Here is a 25,995-nt window from a genome sequence, read left to right as displayed (position 1 = left end):
TATTGTTGAAATATGACTCAACCGAGCGCTTAGCAAATTGCACTGCACAGAGTAGGAATTCAACTGCTATACTGGAAAGTATTTGGAATTGAAAGAGGATGGAGGGAAAGAAAGGCAGCTGGGTTGTAAAAGAATTCTGAATATAGGCTAGTCCAATTTGAGCAAAATGTTCTACTCGCTGCATAAAGGCACGAAAGCTCATGAAAGAAATTTGCAATCTAAATGTGATCAAATGGTCTTTCATGCGGTATTTCAGTGCCGAGCTTTAGAAGTAAAAATATATTTCCCTCTATTTTCCCTCTGAATCTGCGTGTGACTCAAACCGGGGGCTTTGGAGCAATGGATTTCCAGACTACGCAAGGCTCCAGGCTGTCTGACAGCCTTCCACCTTCTGTCTCCAACCTGGTGGTAGAAGCTACATGGCCTGGTGGAAAGAGATCGGGCCTGAGAGTCTGCGGACCCGGGTTCCAATGCCAGCTCCTCCCTCTAGCCGCTGGGTGAACTTGGACAAGTCACTTCCCTTCTTTGGGCCTCAGATTCCAACCTGCAAATTGGGGATTTCTAGACACACCCTCCCTCTTCTTAGACTGTGAGGCTCGTGTGTGACAGAGAAGGTGTCCGACCTCGTTATCCTGTTGGAGCTATCCTCCGTCCCCAGAGACTTGCATCTGTCCAGGATTATCCTTCCCCAACTCTTCTCTCACTCCCCTCTGTGTCGCCTCTCTACTTGGATTTGCTCCCTTTATTTAACCCCTCAGACCCAAAGAAGGAGACCCGGCTACTTGGCCGGGGGCGAACAGTAGGAGGGACATTAGGGAAAGGAACCCTCACAAAGAGAGGGTTAACACCCCAGTCCATTTCTTGCAGTCCCTGTGGTTCGGAGTTTAGACGGGTATTTGTGATCTTTGGGCACTTATTCACTCCACCTACTATCCCACAGCACTTATGTAACTATCTTTAAATTATACATTATAAATTTATTTCTACCAATGTCTGTCTCCCCCTCTAAACTCTATTAACAATGTGGACAGAAAACAGGTCTGCATATTGTGTTGTACTGTACTGTCCCAAGTACTTAGTATAGTGTTCTGCACATTGTTAGCGCTCCATATATAACATTCAATAGAAGAAGTGGAAAGAGCAGGGGGCTGGGAGTCAGAAGGACCTGGGTTCTCATCCCGGCACTAATGTGCTGTGTGACCTTGGTCATGTCACTTCACTGGGCCTGATTTCCCTCCTCTGTAAAATGGGGATGAAGGCTGTAAGCCCCATGTGGGACATAGTCTGTGTCTAACCAGATTAGCTTTTATATAGGCAAGCGGTTAGAACAGTGCCAGGAAGAGAGTAAGCGCTTAAGAAATAACATAAAAAAAATACATGCCACTAACTGATTCCTCTGCAGTTCGCCACAATTTCAATGGGAAGTGTGCAGGGTTTTTACAACCCTGCCTGGCACTATCAGTGCTTCAGCGCTTAGAACAGTGTGTCGCACATAGTAAGTGCTTAACAAATGCCATGATTATTATCATTATAATCATTAAAAATTATTAATTGGGGATTAATAATATCATTAATAATAATCATCATGGCATTGTTAAGTGCTTACTATGTGTAAGGCACTGCTCTAAGCACTGGGGGGGATACAAGGTGATAATAATAATAATAATAATGGCATTTCTTAAGCACTTACTAGGTGCAAAGCACTGTTCTAAGCACTGAGGAGGTTACAAGGTCATTAGGTTGTCCCACATGGGGCTCACAGTTTTAATGCCCATTTTACAGATGGGTAACTGAGGCCCAGAGAAGTTAAGTGACTTGCCCAAAGTCATACAGCTGACAAGTGGTGGAGCTGGGATTAGAACCCATGACCTCTGGCTCCCAAGCCCATGCTCTTTCCACTGAGCCACGCTGCTTCTCTTGAACCGCGCTGCTTATTACCTGTGCTCAGTCTCAGAATCCTTTGTTCTTCAACCATTCCCTGACCAATACAACACTAGGAAGTGGAATCAACCTCGCTGTGACCAGCAGTGTCCTTGGAGTCCAAAGCCTGCTGACACTTTCTCCCAAAATGGCAGCCTCTCCTCTCACTGCCCCCTCGCAGTCAGAGGACTTGGGTTCTAAACCTCTCTCCTTCATTCATTCTTTCAGTTGCATTTATTGAGCACTTACTGTGTGCACAGCACTGGACTAAATGCTTGGGAGAGTACAATATAATAATAGACACATTCATTCATTTCCTGCCCACAACAAGCTTACAGGAGGGAGGGGGAGACAGACCTTAATATAAAATAAATTACAGATCTGGACATCAGTGCTATTGGTCTGGGTAGAGGGATGAAAAAAGAGAGCAAATCAGGGTGATGCGGAAGAGACTGGGAGAAGAGGAAAGGAGGGCTTAGTGCGAGAAGACCTCTTGGAGGAAATGTGCCTTCAATAGGGTTTGAAACATGGGAGAGTCATTGTCTGCCAGAGGTAGGACATAGGAGAAGGGTTGGCAGCGAGATAGACAAGATCAAGAAACAGTGAAAAGTTGGGCATTAGAGGAGTGAATAATAACAATAATAATAATAATAATAATGGCATTTATTAAGTGCTTACTATGTGCAAAGCACTGTTCTAAGCGCTGAGGAGGTTACAAGGCCATCAGGTTGTCCCACAGGGGGCTCACAGTCTTAATCCCCATTTTACAGAGGAGGTAACTGAGGCCCAGAGAAGTGAAGTGACTTGCCCAAAGTCACACAGTTGACAATTGGCAGAGCCGGGATTTGAACCCACGACCTCTGACTCCAAAGCCCGGGCTCTTTCCAAGTGTGCAGGCTGGGTTGTTGTGGAAGAGTAGCGAGGTGAGGTAGGAGGGGGCAAGGTGATGGACTGCTTTGAGGCCAATTGTGAGAGTTGCTGTTTGATGCGGAGGTGGGTGGGCAAACACTGGAGTTTCTGCCACTCAGTCAATGGTATTTATTGAGTGCTTACTGTGTGCAGAGCACTTCACTTGGGAAGGGAATGCACAACAAAGTTCCTTCTCACAACAAGCTCACAGCCTCGGGGGGAGACAGACAGCAATATAAATAATTTATATGATTAAAGATACATACATGGGTCCTGTGGGGCTGAGGATGGGGGAAATACCAAGTGTCCAAGGTCACTCACATGCTGTATGATCTTGGCCAAGTCATCCAACTGCTAGGTGCCTCAGTTTCCTCATATGTAACAGGGGAATTCAATAGTTGTTTCCCCTCCTGCTTAGACTGGAAGCCCCAAGTTGGGCAGTTTCAGTATCCAATCTGATTATCTCATATCTACCGAGGTCCTTAGTACAGTGTTTGACATATAATGAACACAACAATTATAACTATTAATATTGTTTTTTATTTTAGTAATAGTAGTAGTTGTACTCCAAATAATAATAGTAATAATTTTGGTATTTGTTAAGCACTTACTATGTTCCAGGTACTGTACTGGGGCGGATACAAGCAAATCAGGTTAGACACAGTCCCTGTCCCATATGGGGATTAATGTCAATCCCCATTTTACACATGATGAAATTGAAGCACAGAGAATTGACTTGCCCAAGGTCACAAAGCAGACAAGCGGTGAAGCCAGATCTGCTTTGTGACCTTGGGCAAGTCACTTAATTTCTCTGTGCCTCAGTTCCCTCATCTGTAAAATGGGGATTAAAAGTGTGAGCCCCATGTGGGACAACCTGATTACCTTGCATCTACCTCAGTGCTTAGAACAGTGCTTGGCACATAGTAAGCACTTAAAAAATACCACTATTATTATTATTATTATTATTATTAGAACCCATGACCTTCTGATTTCGAGGCCTGTGCTCTAACCACTACATCATGCTGTTTCTCCAAAGCACTTAATACTGTGCTCTGCACCCAGTAGTTCTCAATTAATATTACTAACCAATTGATACCCATCACAACCTGATGTGAAATGGATCTTACAATGTGTTATTTGGTTAGGTTTGGCAGTTTCCCCAGCATTCACAGCTTTCCAGTTCTTTAATTCATGGAGACAGATTGAAATGACAGATACGAAAATGTCTTGGAACTAGTATGACTTGGTTCAACAGAAGTTGGTCTATCAATCTCCCACAGTGCTAAATAATTTCTACTTTGAGGCCTTCTAAAAATTCCAAAGTAATAAAAATCAAAGAACGGATCTCACAGACAAAATAACTCTCCATTTAATTTCTGAAGAGGTGGTACTCAAAAAATTGAAAAATCTGTGAGCAGTCATAAAATAAACCTGATTTTTTTTATTCCTAAGTGATCCTGCAGATAACAAAGTTTTCAAAACATTTTGAAAACTTTTTTCCACAAATATATTCCAGATGCACTGAGGGTTTTTTTTCTTTAATTTCATCTCATGAATTTTTCAAGAGAAAATGGATACAAATTCTGACTTCTAGTTAATAGAAAGTAGAGTTATGAAAAGAATAGAGATGCCTGTTTGAAAGTAATTCTAGTCTTAGTCTAGTGATATTGGGGAAAAATTTTTAACAGCAACAACGATGCAAAAAATACATAAAATAAATCCACAGACAGGGAGTTAACACATACAGATGAATGGTTGCAGACAACTGGGTGAGTCTTGAATTATCAGAAAAAACAAACTGGAAAATTCCAGTTTTATCATTGAGATGACTGTAGACTTCTGGGATTTTACCAATACCACTTTAAAAATACCACGTTGACCAGCCTTATTTTGCAAAGACAATTCCATTTATTTCTCGACTATAATTTCTCTCTCTGCCTGCCCCAAACTCCCACCAACCATAGAAGATTCCATAGAATCAGTTCCACAGAAGTTGGGATCTCATCAGATTCCTGAACAATCCCTCAAATCTTCGAGCTGGGCTCCCATCCAAGAGGCTTCCATGGTGGCAGCACACAATGATGGATGGATTGATGGAGGAAGGTGAAGAGGATGGATGGATGTAGAAAGATGAAGATGATGGATGCACGAAGGAAGACGAAGTTGATGTATGGATGGAGTAAGATGAAGATAACAGATGGATGGATGGATGGATGGAACAAGATGAAGATGATGGATGGATGGAGAAAGATGATGATAGATGGAGAAAAATTAAGATGATGGATGGATAGAGGAGGATGGAGGAAGATGAAGATGATGGATAGAGGAGGAGTAGGAAGATGTTGACTGGGGGTAAGATGATGATAAGGGATGGATGGATGGATGAGGAAAATGAAGATAATAGTAATAATAATAATAATGATGGCATTTGTTAAGCACTTACTATGTGCAAAGCACTGTTCTAAGCACTGGGAGGAATACAAGGTGATCGGGTTGTCCCACACGGGGCTCACAGCCTTCATCCCCATTTTACAGATGAGGTAACTGAGGCCCAGAGAAGTTAAGTGACTTGCCCAAGGTCACACAGCTAACAACTGGCAGAGTCAGGATTTGAACCCATGACCTCTGACCCCAAAGCCCGTGCTCTTTCCACTGAGCCACGCTGCTTCTCCAGATGATAAACTAAGCTCAATGAAGGCAGGGAATGTGTCTACCAACTCATATATTTTTATATATTTATTTTATATTGCACTCCCCAAGCCCTCTGCACACAATAAGCACTCAATAAATATGACTGATTGATGATGGATGGATGCATGGATGGAGGGGGAAGATGATGGATACAAAAATGAAGATGATGGATGGATGGAGGGAGGAGGAAGATGATGATGAGGATGAAGAAGAAAAAAGAATTCAAGGGCAGAGTCTAACCACTCAGATGGGATAATGAGTCTTGCCTCCCCAAAATACTTATAACCACCCAGTAGTCTTCACCCCATCCTACACAGGGGGGAAGAGTAATTCAGGACAGCCAATCAGGTCATTCCCCAAAAGAGGCTTACGGTGTTTGGAGAGATCAGAATAAAACTCCAACATTGTCTGGGAAAGCAATTCAAATTGGAGTTCTTCTATCTGTAGGGGTTAAGGAGAGTCGGGGGGGGAGGGAGGGGGAAAAAATCAGTGTCTTCTAAGAAAAACATTTCTGACAAATTTATCCTTTTGGATAAATGGATTTTATGTGGAAGTGACATTTGACGGCAGATTAGAGCTGACCCATAAACGCACCTTTTTTTTTTGTAATGGTGTTTGTTAAGTACTTACTGTGTGCCAGGTAGTGTACAAAGCTCTGGGCAAGGTTCAAAACACACCTCTGGATCTCTGAGACCTCACTGAAAAAGACGAAGGTAACGTTCTTCTAAAGATCTTCTTAGGAATAAATATGTGCTGCCAATTAATACTCATCAGGGAATGTGAAAATCCAGTGGTTTAAAAGTAAAAATAATAATAATAATAAACAATTTACCAATGAGAGCCAAGCCACTTCATCTGTAGTTTCCCCCTAACAACCTCAAGCTCTAAACGTGGTTTCATGTGCCACAATCTACCCTGAAATTGTATAACATATTCCTGGCAAACAGACCTGATCAGAAAAGCTTTTTTGGTGTCACATGAGGTTATATAGGGAAATAATGTGGCCTAGTGGAAAGAACCCGGGCCTGGGAATCAGAGGACCTGAGCTCTAATAAAGGCTCTACCATTTGCCTGTCCAAGTACCTTGGGCAAGACGCTTCACTTCTCTGGGCCTCAGTTTCTGGAAATGAGGACTCAATACCTGCTCTCCCTCCTAATTAGACTGAGACCCATGTGGGACAGGGACTGTGTCTGACTGGATTACCTTATATTTACACTAGCATTTAGTGCAGTGAGCAAAGTAGGCACTTAAACACCATTATTATTGTTACCATTGTCACATTTGTAATTATAACTATGTAAAAAAAAAATGGTGAAGAAATGAGGAATTTGTTGCAGTTCTTTGATGTCCCTTGTACCAAAGGGGCCTTAAGCTTAAAAGGGAAGCAGGAAAAAAAAAAAAAAAAAAAAAGGGTGAAAATATTGAGTTTAGGGAATCCCTGGAAGAAAACGTATTTGTGATTTGAAAAGTTTGTGACTTATTCAATCCACAGTATTGAATGACTACCCTTTGTGTGCACAGCACTGAGCTATGCTCCTGAAAGAAACACAGAATCGAGAGACATAATTAATCTTTGTCATCAAGGAGCTGAACAGCCTCCTTTATACAGAGCACTGTACTAAGCCCTTGGGAGAGGAAAATAAAGTTAGCATTTGTTAAGCACTTACTATGTTCCAGGCACTGTTCTATGTGCTGGGGTAGATACAAATCAATCAGGTTGGACACTGTCCCTTAATCTTCATTTTACAGATGAAGTAACTGAGGTGCACAGAAGTTAATTGACTTGCCCAAGGTCATACAGAAGACAAGTGGCGGATCTGGAATTAGAACCCAAGTCCTTCTGACTCCCTGGCCCGGTTTATATCCACTAGATCATAAGATCACGCTGCTTATGATCCCTGCCCTCAAGGGGCTTCAGTCTAAGATGTGAAGAGCACTGTACTAAGTGCTTGGGAGAGGACAATAGAGTTAGCAGGCATGATTTCTCCCCATAAGGGCTTAAGATCTCCAGGGTGCAGAGAAGCAATGTGGTCTAGTGGATAGAGCCCGGGCCTGGAAATCAAAAGGACCTGAGTCTAATCCCAGCTCCAACTCTTGTCTGCTGTGTGACCTTGGGTAAATCACTTCACTTCTCTGGGCCTCAGTTCCCTCACCCGGAAAATGGGGATTAAGACTATGTGGTGTCTGCCCTGATTGGCTTATAATAACAATAATAATAATGGCATTTATTAAGCACTTACTACGTGCAAAGCACTGTTCTAAGCACTGGGGAGGGTACAAGGTGATCAGGTTGTCCCACGGGGGGCTCACAGTCTTAATCCCCATTTTACAGATGAGGGAACTGAGGCACAGAGAAGTTAAGTGACTTGCCCAAAGTCACATAGCTGGTAATTGGCGGAGCAGGGATTTGAACCCATGACCTCTGACTCCAAAGCCTGTGCTCTTTTCCACTGAGCCACGTTTATATCTACTCCAGCTCTTAGTTCAGTGCCGGGTACATAGTAAGTATTTAATCCCACAATTATAATTATTATTATTGTACTGAGCACCTGGGAGAATTGAATAGAGATGACACACATGATCCCTGTCCTCATGAACCTTGCAGAAATAAATTACAGGAAGAGGAAAACAACCAAGTTTGAATATATGGACCTAACTGATAGTGGGGAGGGGTGGGGGAACCCCTCATTTTTTGGCAGGTATCTTGTCATCTCGGGGCACGAAGGCAACTAAGGAGAACAAGTGGAGCATATCAGATTCTGAAATCTAAGCTCCTCTAGATAGTAAGCTTGTTGTGGGCAGAGATTGTGACTATGGGGGAACCCCTCAGTTTTTGGCAGGTATCTTGTCATCTCGAGGCACCAAGGCAACTAAGGAGAACAAGTGGAGTATACCAGATTCTGAAATCTAAGCTCCTCTAGATAGTAAGCTTGTTGTGGGCAGAGATTGTGACTACTAACTCTACTGCACTGTACTCTCCCAAGCACTTAGTACAGTGCACTCGATAATCACAGTAAGTGCTCAATAAATATCACTGATTGATTGACCGATTAATAATAATAATGGCATTTGTTAAACGCTTACTATGTGCAAAGCACTGTTCTAAATGCTGGGGGGATACAAGGTGATCAGGTTGTCCCACATGGGGCTCACAGTCTTAATCCCCATTTTACAGATGAGGTAACTGAGGCTCAGAGAAGTTAAGTGACTTGCCCCCAAAGTCACACAGCAGACATGTGCTGGGGCTGGAATTCAAACCCATGACCTCTGACTCCAAAGCCCGTGCTCTTTCCACTGAGCCATGTAAGCCCTCCCCCTGCCTGGATCCAGCCCTACTGGTCCCAGAATCCCATGGGCAAAGACTTCATTTTACTCTAGTGAAAATAAGAACAATTTGGAAGGTCTTCAAGGCTGCCTGCCTTCCCAGCAGATTCATTCATTCATTCAAATCGTATTTACTGAGCGCTTACTGTGTACACTGAGCACTGTACTAAGTGCTTGGAAAGTACAATTCAGCAACAGAGACAATCCCTGCCCATAATGGGCTCACGGTCCAGAAGTGGGGAGACAGACATCAAAACAAGTATTAAAACCTCAAAATTAATCAAAGACATCAAATAGAACACGAGAATGAGAAGCACTGAGAAGAACTGTCGTTTTAAATTTCAGGACACTTGCTTTGGAATAACCATAATCAGAATGAAAAAAAAAGAAAAAAGAAAAATATTCAGAGCCTAAGAGCGGTAATGCATTTTAAGAAGATCATAAGGACAAAAATGTCATTAGGATGAATGGAGCTGACTGATATAAGCTTTAAGCTGCAGTCTCCAGCTGCAGTGTCCTTTGACACAAAACATACACACACACACACACACACACACACACACACACACACACACACACAATGTCAAATTCCCAATTGTGTCTTTCTCCCCCAGCACTTAGCACAGTGCTCTGCACAAAATATGCCCTCAAGTAGTGCCACAGATTTGTTTATTTTTAAAAAAATCACATTATGACCATTGCACCTCTAGAATGCATGAGATGCATCATAAATATAACCAATATAGTTGGAGAAGACCCTTTTTACCTTTCCCAACACTGACAAAGGGGAAGTGAATTCACCACAAAAGATCTAGAACATAGAATGCACAATGATTTCATTTATCAAATTCCAGAGAATTTTTTTTTCAAATTGCCTACCATGCCCAGACAGAAAGCAACAATGCTCTTCAGAATTGTTTGCGAAAAAAGACATCATTTATATGTAAATGATTCTCAGGAAAGGTCACTGTAAAATGCCTTACCTCTCTGCTGTTTCTTGCCTCCTAACAGTCTAAACAGAAAATGGAATTTTGCAGACGGAGGCTTTTGGGAGAGGAGGCCATTTTAAACTTCCATCCACTAAATGGTTTGTCACAGTTAATGCTAGAATTTGGTCTCGGCCTCTTAAGGATCTCTAAACTGCTCCAATTTTTGTCAAAGGTTACTATTAAATATTATCCTTATTTTATTATTGTTATTATAGCAATAATTATGGAGTCTGTTAAACACTTACAATATGTCAGGCGCGGTAGTACAAGCTGGAATACACATAAAATAATCAGGTTGGACACAGTCCCTGTCCCACATGGGGCTCAATTCCTAAGTATGAGGGAGAAACACGTATCGAATCCCCATTTTACAGATGAAGAAACTCAGGCCCAAAGAAGTAGTGAAGTGATTTGACCAAGGTCACACAGAAAGCAAATGGTGGAGCCAGGATTATTACCTGACAAACATGTATCTACCCCAGAGCTTTGTGCTGGCATACAGTAGGCACTTGACAATACCATTAAAAAAAAGCAATGAGTTTTCTTTATTGAGCACCTTACTGTGCGCAGAGCACTAAACTAAGCGCTTGGGAGAGTACAATAGAACAGAGTTGGTAGAAACCTTCCCTGCCCACAACAGCTGAGAGTATTTGATCCCGAAGCCCGTGATCTGCCATTAGGCAATTCAGTCACTAAACACAGTTAAAGCCACATCATTGTTACCGTGGAGTAAAAGTTACCGTTTTTTTTGGTGAGATGATGAGGGCAAAAGAGGCAAACAAAACCAGACATTTGTTTCATTGTAATTCCATTTTCTAGTCCACTCTGTGGGTTGCAGAGAGGGAGATCAGATCAGATTAGTCTTCTAATCATCATCATCAATCGTATTTATTGAGTGCTTACTATGTGCAGAGCACTGTACTAAGCGCTTGGGAAGTACAAATTGGCAACATATAGAGACAGTCCCTACCCAACAGTGGGCTCACAGTCTAAAAGGGTCTTCTCAGAGGAGTAACTTCAAAAGGAGCTATTTCTTTATGCACAAAGCCCACAGGTACTGATGAAATGGTTAAATTAGAGAGAACAAATGATAATGCATATTCATTCATTCATTCAATTGAGGGGGCTGCTGAAGCGTGCTGGTTTCATGAGCACGACGAATAATAATAATAATGATAGCGATGGTATTTGTTAAGCGCTTAACCTACATAATAATAGTAATAATGGCATTTATTAAGCACTTACTATGTGCAAAGCACTGTTCTAAGCGCTGGGGAGGTTACCAGGTGACCAGGTGATCATCCGCCAAGCTAGCTCTCTTCCTCCCTTCAAGGCCCTACTGAGAGCTCACCTCCTCCAGGAGGCCTTCCCAGACTGAGCCCCTTCCTTCCTCTCCCCCTCGTCCCCCTCTCCATCCCCCCCATCTTACCTCCTTCCCTTCCCCACAGCACCTGTATATATGTATATATGTACATATTTATTACTCTATTTATTTATTTAACTTGTACATATCTATTCTATTTATTTTATTTTGTTAGTATGTTTGGTTTAGTTCTCTGTCTCCCCCTTTTAGACTGTGAGCCCACTGTTGCGTAGGGACTGTCTCTATATGTTGCCAATTTGTACTTCCAAGCGCTTAGTACAGTGCTCTGCACATAGTAAGCGCTCAATAAATACAATTGATGATGATGATGATGATTTACTGAGCGCTTACTGTGTGCACAGCACTGTACTAAGCACTTAGAAAGTACAAGTTGGCAACATATAGAGACGATCCCTACCCAACAACAAGCTCACAGTCTAGAAGGGGGAGACATACAAAAAAAATATAACATGTAGACAGGTGTCAGGTCATCAGAATAAATAAAAATAAAGCTAGATGCACATTATTAACAAAGTAAATAGAATAGTAAATCTGTACAAGTAAAATAGAGTAATAAATCTGTACAAACATATATACAGGTGCTGTGGGGAGGGGAAGGAGGTACGGCAGGGGAGGTGGGGAGGAGGACAGGAAAAAGGGGGCGCAGTCCAGGAAGGCCTCCTGGAGGAGGTGTGCTCTCAGTAGGGCTTTGAACAGAGGAAGAGAGCTAGCTTGGCAGATATGCGGAGGGAGGGCATTCCAGGCCAGGGGGAGGATGTGGTCCGGGGGTCGACGGCGGGACAGGCAAGAATGAGATACAGTGAGAAGGTTAGTGGCAGCAGAGGAGCAGAGGGTGCGGGCTGGCCTGTAGAAGGAGAGACGGGAGGTGAGGTAGGAGGGGGCAAGGGGATGGAGAGCCTTGAAGCCGAGAGTGAGGAGTTTCTGCTTGATGTGTAGGTTGACTGGTAGCCACTGGAGATTTTTGAGGAGGGGACTAACACGCCCAGATCGTTTCTGCACAAAGGTGATCCGGGCAGCAGCATGACGTATAGACTGAAGTGGGGAGAGACAGGAGGATGGGAGATCAGAGAGGAGGCTGATGCAGTAATCCAATCGGGATAGGATGAGAGACTGAACGAGCAGAGTAGTGGTTTGGATGGAGAGGAAAGGGAGGATCTTGGCAATGTTGCAGAGGTGAGACCGGCAGGTTTTGGTGACAGACTGGATGTGAGGGGTGAACAAGACAACGAAGTCGAGGATGACACTAACATTGCGGGCTTGTGAGACGGGAAGGATGGTAGTGCAGATGTTACATTGTTTCTTTAAATGGCACTTCTCCTTCACCTTCTCCCACTTCTAAAGTTTAATGAGCAACAGACCATTTCCAGGAGAAGCAGCATGGTCTAATGGAAAGAGCACAGGCCTGGAGATTCAGAGGATCTGTGTTCTAACCCCAGCTCTGCCCAATGTTTTCTATGTGATCTTGGGCAAGTCACTTCACTAGGCCTCAGTTCTCCTGTTCTCCCTTCTACTTGGACTGTGACTCCTATGCAGGACAGGGACTTTGTCCAACCTAATTCACTTACATCAACAAGAGCATTTACAACAGTGTTTGCTACAGTGAAAGCGCTTAACAAATACCATTAAAAAAAAAAAAGATCAGGGAGGTCCTGGGCTGGAATACTGTTATTTCCAAAATAAGGCACTTTTTTCAACTGCCAATAAAGCCTGCCCAACTAGAATATTCAGTGTGAAAAGGTGCAATTCTAGCATTAGTGGGTTATGAAATCAATAATGGTATTTATTGAGTGTACACTATATGCAAAGCACTGTACTATAAGCAATTGGGAGAGTACAATAAGTATGACTGAGTTGGTAGACATGACGGCTGCCTACAAGGAGCTTACAACCTAGAGGGGGAGACAGACATTAAAATTAATTATGGCTATAAACATAAGTATAAACATAAGTACTGCGGGTAGGGAAAATCCAAGTGCAAGGGCGACGCAGAAGGGAATGAGAGAAGAGGAAAGGAGGGCTTAGAAGGGGAAGGCCTCTTGGAGGAGATGGGCCTTCAGGAAAGCTTTGAAAAGGGGGAGAGTCATTGTCTGTTGGATATGAGGAGGGAGGGAGTTCCAAGCCAGAGGCAGGATGTGGGTGAGGGGTCAGCACTGAGATGGACGAGATCGAGGTAGAGTGCAGGTTGTATAATCATAGGGAAAGGGAAGCCTTCTGGCTTCATTCCCCAGAGCAGATTTTCTTTCTAGGTAATCACCCTAGAATTTTGAATTTGTTCCACCCTCTACCATTCCCTTGGGTCTCGATCCTCAAAAAGTTCCCTAAATCAGTCTGACATTCCCAACTTCCCTTTGGATAGACCAGCTTCAAAAAAGTAAAATGGAACTCAAAGAGGACAAGTGGAGGTTTGGCAGCCAGAGGATCAGAAAAAAAGGTGGTCCTCTGTTTTCTCCAGGGCCTCTCTCCAAGTCCCCCTAAAATAAGAAGGATCCATTATTTCCAATTTCAATTTTCCCTTTTCTCAAGTCATATCCCGTGCCTTGTTTTATCTTAGGCAGCCAGGCCAAAGAATGCGCTGGAGTCAACCAATCTACGGCAGAAGTGTTTGCCTATCTTAGCTGGAAATCAATTATAATAATAATGATATAACTGAGATTTTTTTAAGCACTTACTGTGTGTCAGGCACTGTACTACTTGCTGGGGTGGATACAAGCAAATCGGGTTGGCCACAGTCCCTGTCCCATATGGGGCTCACAGTCTCAATCCCCTTTTTACAGATGACAGAACTGAGGCACGGGGAAGTGAAGTGACTTGCCCAAGGTCACCCAACACACAAGCGGCAGAGCAGGGATTAGAACCCATGACTTTCTGACCCCCAGGCCCATGTTCTATCCACTATACCATGTTGCTTCTCATATGTGTGCCAGACTAATTTAACATAGATCCTTGGGAAAAGACGATTTTGGCTTAGGAGGCTGTATCTGGTAAAATAATGCATCCCTCCCGTTTGTTCCATCACCCACTCCTAGGTGAATGACACAGATTATTTTTCTAAACAAAAACATTCAACCCAAGTCTCCCCATGCAACAACCTCCTAAGGTTGCATATTCATTAATTCATTTATTCAAATTATTGAGCACTTACTGTGTGCAAAGCACTGTACTAAGCTTGGGAGAGTACAGTCTAACAACAGACACATTCCCACAAAGAGCTCAAAGTCTAGAGGGGGAGAGAGATATTAGTATACATACATAAATAAATTACAGATATATACTTCAGCATATAATTCTGCCTATCCACTTCTGCACCAAACTCCTTACCATCGGCTTTAAAACACTCAATCAGCTTGGTCCCTCCTACCTACACGCTTTGCTCTTCAAGTGCCAGCTTCTTCATTGTAACTGGATCTCTTTGAATTAATTATGGTATGTGTTAATCGATCAATCAATTGCATTTTTTGAGGGCTTATACCATACTAAGTGTTTGGGAGACTACAGTACAACAGAATTGACAGAAACGTTCCCTGCCCATAAAGAGTTTACAAGCTAGAAAGTGCTTGCCGTGCACAAAGCACTGTTCTAAGCGCTGAGTTAGATACAAACTTATCAAGCCAGGTACAGTCCCTGTCCCACAAAAGGGCTCACAGTCTAAGTAGGAGGGAGAACAAGTAAGAAGACTGAGAACTCATTTCTCTCACCGCCGACCCCTTGCCCACATCTTGCCTTTGACCTGGAACATCCTCACACTTCATATCCAACAGATGATCCCTCTCGCCACCTTCAAACCCTTATAAAAATCACACCTCCTCCAAAAGGCTTTCCCTGATTAAGAGGCTTTCCTCTTCTCCCACTCCCTTTTAGTTCATCCTGATTTGCTCCCTTTATTCACCCAGAATTTACACCCATACACTTTACTTATTTATATCAATGTCTATCTCCCCATCTAGAATGTAAGCTCCTTTGGGGCAGAGAACATGTACTGTACTCTCCCAAGCTCTTAGTATAGTGCTCTGCACACAGTAAGCATTCAGTAAATACCAGTGAGTGACAGATCAATATTAATAGCTCAACAGAGAGTCACCTTCTAGGTTCAAGATTCGTGGAGAGTGAGTAGACAGGTGGAGGTGTCAGATCTTAGGGTGTGTTTTTTTTGTTTTTTTCTGGTTTTGGTTAAACACTTACCAGGTGCCCGGCACTGAACTAAGCACTGAGGTAGATACAAAGTCATCAGGTTGGCCACAGTCCCTGCCACACATGGGATTTCCAGGCTTAATCCACATTTTACAGTTGAAGCAACTGAGGCCCAGAGAAGTAAAGTGACAAGTAGTGGATCTGGGACTAGAATCCAGGTCCTTCTGACTTCCAGGCCCAGGGTCTCTATCCACTAGGTCACACTGCTTTTCGATTCAATGAAGGCCAATGCTTCTTCCTCCATTCCTGACCCACTGAGCAGGGTCAGAGCACAAATCTTCACCTTCCTATGATCACTAAGGAAATTCATTAACTCCAGGAAACCAAACGACCCAGCATCCTATTACACTTTACTGTTTTTTAACACTGAACACTTCTCTTGCGGCTCCAAATTAATGGTGCTGTTTTAGATCGAAGAACACACCCCAGACGCTTATCTTTGCAGGCACATAACTCGAGACGACTGTTCCCTTTCTAATAAAAACATCTATTCTAATGGGATCGTGTCTACCAACTCCACTGTAGTTCCTCAGCGCTAAGCACATTGTGCTTAGCACATTGTAAGCTATTTGAGGTTCAGAATTGTATCTTTCAACTCTACTGTCCTCTCCCAAGAGCACAGTACAGCGTTCTTAACACAGTAGACTGGAAGCTGCTTGAAGAAGGGATCCATGTCTACTAACTATTGTGCTCTCCAATGCTTTTAGCACAGTGCTCTGCACACAGTAGAATGTAAGTTCCTAGAGGACTGAGTTCCTGTCTACCAACTCTACTGTCCTGCAGAAGCCTCAGACTTAAAATGTCCAAACCAGAAAAACTTTTCTTCCCACTCAAACCCTGCCCTCCCCACTGACTTTCCCATCACTTTGGAGAACACCACTATCCTCCTTATCACATAAGCCCACAACCTTGGTTTTATCCTCAACTCATCTCTCATTCCACCCACATATTCAATCTGTCACCAAATCTTAAGTTCAACTTTCATAACATGCTAAAATCCACCCTTTCTTCTCCATCCAAAGTGCTACTATGTTCATCCAAGCATTTATTCTCTCCCACCTTTATTACTGCATCAGCCTCCTCACTGACCCCCCCATCTCTCCCCACTTCAGTCCATACTTCCCTCTGCTGCCCAGCTCATTTTTCCACAAGAACGTTCTGTCCACGCCTCCCCACTCCTCAAGATCCTCCAGTGGTTACCCATTCACCTTCACATCCAAGAAACTTCTTTCCATCAGCTTTAAAACATTCAATCACCTTCTTGCCTCAGCCTACCTCACATCACTGCTCACCTTCTACAGCCCAGACCACACACTTCACTCCTCTCACCAAAGTGTATCTTGATCTCATCTATCTTCCCACCAACCCCCCCATCTACATCCTCCTCTTGCCCTGTAATAATAATAATAATGATGATATTTATTAAGCGTTTACTATGTGCAAAGCACTGTTCTAAGTGCTGGGGAGGTTACGAGGTGATCAGGTTGTCCCATGGGGCACTCACAGTTTTAATCCCCATTTTACAGATGAGGTAACAGGCACAGAGAAGTTAAGTGACTTGCCCAAGGTCACACAGCTGACGGCGGAGCTGGGATTTGAACCCATGACCTCTGACTCCAAATCCCGGGCTCTTTCCACTGAGCCACGCTGCTTCTCCTGTAACTCTTTCCCCCTTCATATCTGACAGATGATCACTCTCCCCACCTTCAAAGCCTTCTTAAAATCACATGTCCTCCAAAGGGCCTTCCCCAATTTAGCTGTTTTCTTTCCCCTCAACTCCCTCTCCCTTCTGTGTCTTCTATGTGCACTTGGACCTGTGAATTTTGGGCATTTGATATTCTCCCCACCCTTAATGCCACAACACTTATATACATATCTTTATCTATTATAAACTATTTATATTAATGTCTGCCTCCACCTCTCGACTGTAATCTCAGCATGGGCAGGGAACACCTCTGCTACTCAGTTATATCTTACCCTCCCAAGCACTTAGTATAGTGCTCTGCACATAATAAGTGCTCGATAAACACCAGTGATGATGGTGATACTCTCCCAAGCTCTCTGTCCAGTGCTGCATAAAATAGGTGCTCAATAAATGTTATTGATTGATTAGTGAATACAAGGAGCATCAAAAAAGACAATGAGGTAGGCTTATTTGTAAAGGGGTATATTCTGTAAATAAACAAGGAATTTCTGTTTTCAAAACCATTCAAGGATTATCCAGAGACACATAAGGCATATGATGTCCCTAGGGTATGGAAATAACAATCATATCTTTTTTCTTTTACAGTATTTGTTATGGCATGTGCCAGGCACTGTACTACTTGTGGAGGTAGATGCACATTAATAATGATAATTTTGTTATTTGCTAAGTGCTTACTATGTGCCAAACACAGTTCATTCATTCATTCATGAAACGCAGTGTGGCTCAGTGGAAAAGAACACGGGCTTTGGAGTCAGAGGTCATGGGTTCAAATCCTGGCTCCACCGATTGTCACCTATGTGACTTTGGGCAAGTCCCTTAACTTCTCTGTGTCTCAGTTACCTCATCTGTAAAATGGGGATTAAGACTGTGAGCCTGCCGTGGGACAATCTGATCACCTTGTAACTTCCCCAGTGCTTAGAACAGTGCTTCATGCATAGTAAGCACTTAATAAATGCCAGCATTATTATTATTCATTCATTCAACTGTATTTATTGAGCACTTACTGTGTGCAGAGCACTGTGGTAAATGCTTGGAAAGTACAATTCAGCAACAAATAGAGACAATCCCTGCCCACAACAGGCTCACAGTCTAGAAAGGGGGAGACAGACCTTAAAACAAGTAAAAAGGCATCAAGCATTAGGATAGATACAAGGTAATCAGGTTGGACACAACCCCTGTACCACCTAGGGCTCACAGTCTTAATCCCCATTTTACAGATGAGATAACTGAGGCCCACAGAAGTAAAGTGACTTGCCCAAGGTCACACAGCAGACAAGTGGCAAAGCCTGGATTAGAACCCAGGTCCCCCGGACTCCCAGGCCCATTCTCTATCCACTAGGCCACGCTGCTTCTCAGTATTTATTAGGTCTATACATCAACCACTCTGCTAAATGCCAGGATAGATACAAGCTCATAAGTTTGTTCTCAGCCCCTCTCCCACATGGGCTTCACGGTTTAAGAAAAATAAAGTCCAGCATTTATAACTGTTCCAAGCAAATGTGATCTCTTTTCTATATGCAATAATAATATTCTGACTTCATTTGCAACAAATCCAGAACTATACACAAAGAGTTCCTCACAACCTGTGAATGTAATTCAGAGTAATTGCTTTCCCTGGGCTCTCCAAAGAAACCATATTATTACTTTCAAGAAATTACCTTGAAGTAAATTCACCACTGACACTCTCTTTATACCTCAAGCTGACCCACTGCAAAGCAAGCGTGGGTTGTGGACAGAAAATGTGTCTAACGCCACTGTATAGTACTCTCTCAAGCTCTTAGTACAGCGCTCTGCACACACAAAGCACTCACTCAATCAAGAGAAGCAGTGTGGCTTGGTGTCATCCTCGACTTCGCTCTCTCATTCACCTCTCACATCAAAGCCGTCACCAAAACCTGCCGGTCTCAGCTCCGCAACATTGCCAAGATCCACCCTTTCCTCTCCATCCAAACTGCTACCCTGCTCATTCAAGCTCTCATCCTATCCCGTCTAGACTACTGCACCAGCCTTCTCTCTGATCTCCCATCCTCGTGTCTCTCTCCACTTCAATCCATACTTCATGCTGCTGCCCGGATTATCTTTGTCCAGAAACGCTCTGGGCATATTACTCCCCTCCTCAAAAACCTCCAATGGCTACCAATCAATCTGCGCATCAGGCAGAAACTCCTCACCCTGGGCTTCAGGGCTCTCCATCACCTCGCCCCCTCCTACCTCACCTCCCTTCTCTCCTTCTACTGCCCAGCCCGCACCCTCCGCTCCTCCGCCGCTAATCTCCTCACCGTACCTCGTTCTCGCCTGTCCCGCAATCGACCCCCGGCCCACGTCATCCCCCGGGCCTGGAATGCCCTCCCTCTGCCCCTCCGCCAAGCTAGCTCTCTTCCTCCCTTCAAGGCCCTGCTGAGAGCTCACCTCCTCCAGGAGGCCTTCCCAGACTGAGCCCCTTCCTTCCTCTCCCCCTCGTCCCCCTCTCCATCCCCGCCGTCCTACCTCCTTCCCTTCCCCACAGCACCTGTATATATGTATATATGGTTCTACATATTTATTACTCTATTTATTTATTTATTTATTTTGCTTGTACATATCTATCCTATTTTATTTTGTTAGTATGTTTGGTTTTGTTCTCTGTCTCCCCCTTTTAGACTGTGAGCCCACTGTTGGGTAGGGACTGTCTCTATATGTTGCCAATTTGTACTTCCCAAGCGCTTAGTACAGTGCTCTGCACATAGTAAGCGCTCAATAAATACGATTGATGATGATGATGATAGAGCACAGACCTGGGAGTCAGAAAGACCTGGGTTCTAATCCTGTCTGTTCCACTTGCCTGCAGTGTTGACCTTGGGCAAGTCACTTCACTTCTTTGTGCCTCAATTGCATCATCTGTAAAATGGGTATTGAGACTGAGCATCTCACATGGGACAGGGGCTGTTGTCCAACCCAATTTGCTCGTATCCACCCCAATGCTTAGTACAGTGGCTGGCACATAGTAAGCGCTTACCAAAAACCAGAGTTACTATTATTACTACTACTAAAAGCTTGAGGGACTACAACAGCCCCAATCCTTGCCCCAAATGAACTTTTGGCCGAGAAGGGGAAACAGACATTAATATACATGATTAAAGTACAGATATGTTCATAAGTGCTGTGGGCGGGAGTGGTGAATAAAGACGGCAAGTAAATAAACACTCAATTAATATGATTGATTGATGGACCAAGAATGAAACAGCCCTTGAAGATGTCATCAGAGGTTCCTCAGAGCCGTTCATCAGAGTGAAAGTCGCTGAGATGCCGGAGCAGATAGAGAGTGGAAGGAAACAGGAAGGATTTTGTTCAAAGTCATTTGGGTCTTCTTTTCAGCCTCACTAATGCTCTCCCTTCAGCCGTCCCTTCCTTTTTTTCCTCATTTGTTTGCTTCTCTGCCAATCGAATTAACCGTTCCCTCACTAGCTGGTAATTTATTTTGATATCATTCATTCTCCTGCCGCCACCTTAGCAGGCTGACCTGTCCAAACCAGACAGAAGTCTTCCGTCTAACGGTCTCCAGTCTTTCTCTTCCTGTCAGAACTATTTATCATCTGACGCTAAGGAAGCACTTACCCATTTTTCAGCTTTCTGATATTGTTCACTGGATGTTTTCCCCCACATTTTTCACAGGGAAGTAAATACAGGAATCGGAGTTCATGCTTAGTGGCCCATGAAATCTGAATTTTTCACTTTTGCAGGGCATCTTTGAGGTTCTTGGGGGAGGGCTTTAAAAAAAACACACTTTGATTGGAAATGCAGAGTTCTGGTTGGTGCAAAGAAGTTGGTAACATCATTTAGAGCTGAGTGACAGGATTTAAGATGGAAGACGGGGCTGGGCTGTGGTTGTTTTCCATCAATCGTATTAATTGAGCACTTACTATGGGCAGGACAACGTGCTAACAGACATATTCTCTGCCCACAGCAAGCTTACAGTCTAGAGGGGGAGACAGACATTAATAATAATAAATTAAAGATATGCACCTAAGTGCTATGGAGCTGGAAGGAGGGATGAATAAAGGCACCAAGTCAGGGTGATGCAGAAGGGAGTTGAAGAAAAGGAAAAGAGGACTTAGGGAAGGCCTCTTGGAGGAGACGGGCCTTCGATAAGCCTTGGCAGGTGGGAGGAGTCCATGCCAGAGGCAGGATGTGGATAAGAAGTAAGCGGCGTGATAAACAAGATGGAGGTACAGTGAGAAAGTTGAAATTAGAGAAGTGAAGTCTAGGGGCTGGGATGTAGTAAGAGGGTAGAGATGCCAGGTAGGACGGGGCAAGGTAATTGAGTCCATTTAAGCTGAAGGTGATGAGCAGAGGTGGATGGGTACCCACAGCTCTGGGCACAGCTGGGGAATTTCCAAAGTTCCTAACAGGTATTCAATGGAAAATTTACCCTGGAATTGCCGGGAATGGAAAGAGAAAATACTACGATTTGGTATCATTATCATTATTACATTAATAAGCTTCTTTTTTCCTAAAGTATTTGCTAAGCACTTAATATTTGCCAGGCACTGTACTAAGCGCTGGGATGGAGACAAGCAAATCAGGTTGGACACAGTCCCTGACCCACATGAGTCCCATGTCTTAATCCCCATTTTCCAGATGAGGGAACTGAGGCCCAGAGAAGTGAAGTGACTTGCCCAAGGTCAGAGAGCAGACAAGTGGCAGAGTTGGGATTAGAACCCAGGTCCTTCTGACTCCCCAAACCCATGCTGTTTCCACCAGGCCTCACTGCTTTCTATTTTCAAAGCACTTACTATGTGTCAAGCACTGTTCTAAATACTGTTCAGAAGCAGCGTGGCTTAGTGGAAAGACCACAGGCTTGGGAGTCAGAGGTTGTGGGTTCTAATCATGACTCCACCACTTGTCTGCTGTGTGACCTTGGGCAAGTCACTTCCCAGCCTCAGTTCTTTCATCTGCAAAATGGGAGTTAAATCTGTGAGTCCCACGTGGGACAAACTGACTATCCTGTCTCTACCCCAGCGCTTAGAACAGTGCTTGGCACATAATAAGTGCTGAACAAATACCATCGTCATCATCAGTATCATCACTAGTAGCAGGAGAAAATGAATTCCTGAATGGGAGATTTCCATCCCCAGTGGCCCTTAGACCTATACTGGACACTGGTCCTCCCCTCTATGGTCCTGATTTCCTTCTGGGATTAGGATTTCCACCTGGAAAGACCAAGTACCCCAGGAACGATCCCAGACCTGTTCGTGGTGGGTAGGGAACATGTCTTCCAACTCTGCTATAGTGTACTCTCCCAAACGATTACTACAGCGCTCTGCACACAGTAAGCCTTTAAAAAATACCAATCACTGATTGATTGGCCTTCGGTGGAATGCTTTGGCAACAGGTATTTGAGGAGTCAGAGCTTCAAGGGAAAAAAAAAAAATCTCTTTCAATCTTCCTTCCCTCTCGCTTCTTTCTCCCCAACTCTTTTGCTTTGGAAGACAGAACATGGAGTTTTGGATGAATTCCAGTTGATTCCTTCTCTTCTTTCTCACCAGGGTCTCCTCTCTACCTCCACTACTTCAGTCTGTTTTTTCCAACTGCTCCTCTGTAATGTGCAAAACTATGATTTAAGAACTCATTTCGTTTTTGTTTGCTCTGCAGTATTTTTTAAATGATTTATGACGCAGGATTTATTTAGTTTTTCAGAGAGCAAAAGGCCGCCAAATGGAGTCGGTGCCTTTCTTCCCCTTAGTGCTTTATTTCTTGGAAATTCCAAAAAAGACTCTGAGGGGGAACCAGCGATTCAGCACATTTCTCAGGACTGTTTTCTTCCAGGAGCATTGACTGCAGGTTATTTATTTATTTATTTTTTACAGTGCCAGGCACTGTACTAAGCACTGGGGTAGATACAAGCTAATCAGATTGGATACAGTCTCTGTCCCACATGGTCCGCTCAGTCTTAATCTCCACTTAACAGGTGAGGGAAATGAGGCACAGAGAAGCAAAGTGACTTGCCGAAACTTCACCCAGCAGACAAGAGGCAAAGCAGGGACTAAAACCCAGGTCCTTTTGACTCCCAGGCTTGGGCTCTATTCACTAGCCCACCTGGCTTCTCAGAGAGGTGACAAAGAATGGCCACTGAAACCTCTCCTTTGGATTCAAATCACATGACAGAGCAAAGATGGCTCTGGCTGAGACTGTGTGATCCTCTCCAGCCATCCTAATCATAATAACTGTGATATTTATTGAATGCTCATAACAATAATAATAATAATTGCGGTATGATTTAAGAACCTGCAATACGTTAAGATTCAGTATCTGTTCTCCCTCCTACCTAGACAGTGAGTCCCATGTGGGACAGGGATTGTGTTTGACCTGATCAACTTTTAACTACCTCAGCACTTTGAACAGGATTCAATCTCTATTTTACAGATGAGGAAACTGAGGCCCAGAGAAGGTAAGTGACTTCCCCAAGGTCACACAGCAGGCTAGTGGCAGAGCTGGGATTGGATCCCAGGTCCTCTTCCCGCTAGTCCATGACTGCCTCTTGAGGATTTTCTCTGGATTAAAGCCATCCCAACTACTTTTCAAATAATTTTGCCATTAAGGTTTCTGTGATTTAAACATTATGACAAACAAAATGCCTCAGTAAAATTTAAATATTGAACATTCCATCAAATCAATTTATCCAGCTTTTTTCCCCTCTCTCATATTAAACATGAAAAAAATTATTTGCTCTCTCAGAGCTCCTGCTCCATATTGATGAATATGTATTTGTGGAAAGGTCATCATTTTTATTAATTGAGATCTATTTCTATTCAACCTTTGTCTTCCATTTCTCAAATACAGTTAATAGATATTTTTTCTAATAGCTCATTAAACCTTCAGCAGGCCTCGGATGGTCTTCTTGATGGATTAGATAGATTTCAGTCATCCAAATTTTTTTTTGGACCATCATAATCATCCCCCTGACCAGATCCCTTGTCCAATGGTGGCCAGAGAATACTTCTGGGAGTAAGGAAACCTGAGTTTCAACCCCAGTTCAGGCTGGAGCTTAACTCATATGGTTTGCTTTGGTTTTTTATTTTGCTAATCATATTTATTAAATGCCATTTAGGGGCCAGGCACCACATTAAGCAATCAATCAATCATATTTATTGAGCGCTTACTGTGTGCAGAGAACTGTACTAAGCGCTTGGGAAGTACAAGAAAAATGTAAAAAAAGAAAGAAGCAGCATTTCCGTTCAGACTGCTTAAACTTAAAGAGATGTTAATGCACTTATCCAGATGTTGTTAAATGAGCAGTTCAGCACTGAGGTAGATAGAAGTAGATCAGGTTGGACACAGTCCCTGTCCCATTCGGGGCTCACCATCTTGATCTCCATTTTGCAGAGGAGGTGACTGAGACCCATAGAAGTGAAGTGACTTGCCCAAGGTCACGCATCAGGCAGGTGGCAGGCAGAGCTGGGATCAGAACCCAGGTCCTCCTGACACCCACGCCTGGACTCAAGCTATTCATTCACTCATTCATTCAATCACATTTATTGAGTGATTAGTGTGTGCAAGAGCATTGTACTAAGCGCTTGGAAAGTACAATTCGGCAACAAATAGAGACAATCCCTACCCAACAACAGGTCGCTTCCAGTGGTCAGTGATGTCCCATGCCACCTTCTCACCCAGCAGCCCCATGACAACTATGATATTATAGGATGCCAGGACACTCTTGTGCCCGGGCATTAAACCTGCACCCTGCCCGATCAATCCACTAATCAAATGTTTTATTCAACTGAGAAGGAGCAAGGCCTAGTGCAAAAAGTCCGGGCTTGGGATCTAATCTTAGCTCTGCCATCTGCATGCTGTGTGACCTTGGGCACTTCACTTCTCTGAGCCTCAGTTTCCTCAGATGTAAAATGGTAATCCAATACTGGTTCTCCTTTGTACTGAGACTGTGAGCTCCACATGGGTCAGGGACTGTCTCTGACCTGATTATCATGTATTTACCCCAGAGATTAGAAGAGTGCTAGACCCATAGTAAATGAAATAGCATTTGTTAAGTGCTTACTATGTGCGAGGCACTGTAATAATAATAATATTATTATTATTACTATTCTATTGCTACTATTGCACTGTTCTAAGCACTGGGGTAGATACATGGTAATCAGGTGGTCCCACACAGAGCTCACGGTCTTAATCTCCATTTTACAGATGAGGGAACTGAGGCACAGAGAAGTTAAGTGACTTGCCCAAAGCCACACAGCTGACAAGTGGCGGAGGTGGGATTAGAACCCACTGTACTAAGAGCTGAGAAGACACAAGCTAATCAGACTGGACACACACAATCCGTGTCCCATGTGAGGCTCACACTCTTAATCCCCATTTTGCAGATGAGGGAACGGAGGCCCAGGGAAATAAACTAACTTGCCCAAAGCCACCAAACAGGAAGTGGAGGAGAATGGATTACAACCCAAATAATAATAATAATGATAATAATAAAAATAATAATAATGGTATTTGTTAAGAGCTTACTATGTGCCAAGCACTATTCTAAGCACCGGGGTAGATCAAGGTAATCAGGTTGTCCCACATGGGGCTCACAGTCCTTATCCCCATTTTACAGATGAGGTAACTGAGGCACAGGTAAGTTAAGCAGCTTGCCAAGATCCGCCCTTTCCTCTCCATCCAAACTGCTACCCTGCTCATTCAAGCTCTCATCCTATCCCATCTGGACTACTGCACCAGCCTTCTCTCTGATCTCCCATCCTCGTGTCTCTCTCCACTTCAATCCATACTTCATGCTGCTGCCCGGATTATCTTTGTCCAGAAACGCTCTGGGCATATTACTCCCCTCCTCAAAAATCTCCAGTAGCTACCAATCAATCTGCGCATCAGGCAGAAACTCCTCACCCTGGGCTTC

The sequence above is a fragment of the Tachyglossus aculeatus genome, chromosome 6 (assembly GCF_015852505.1).
Source record: "Tachyglossus aculeatus isolate mTacAcu1 chromosome 6, mTacAcu1.pri, whole genome shotgun sequence".
Lineage (NCBI taxonomy): Eukaryota > Metazoa > Chordata > Mammalia > Monotremata > Tachyglossidae > Tachyglossus > Tachyglossus aculeatus.
Note: the sequence above shows the minus strand (reverse complement) of the source record.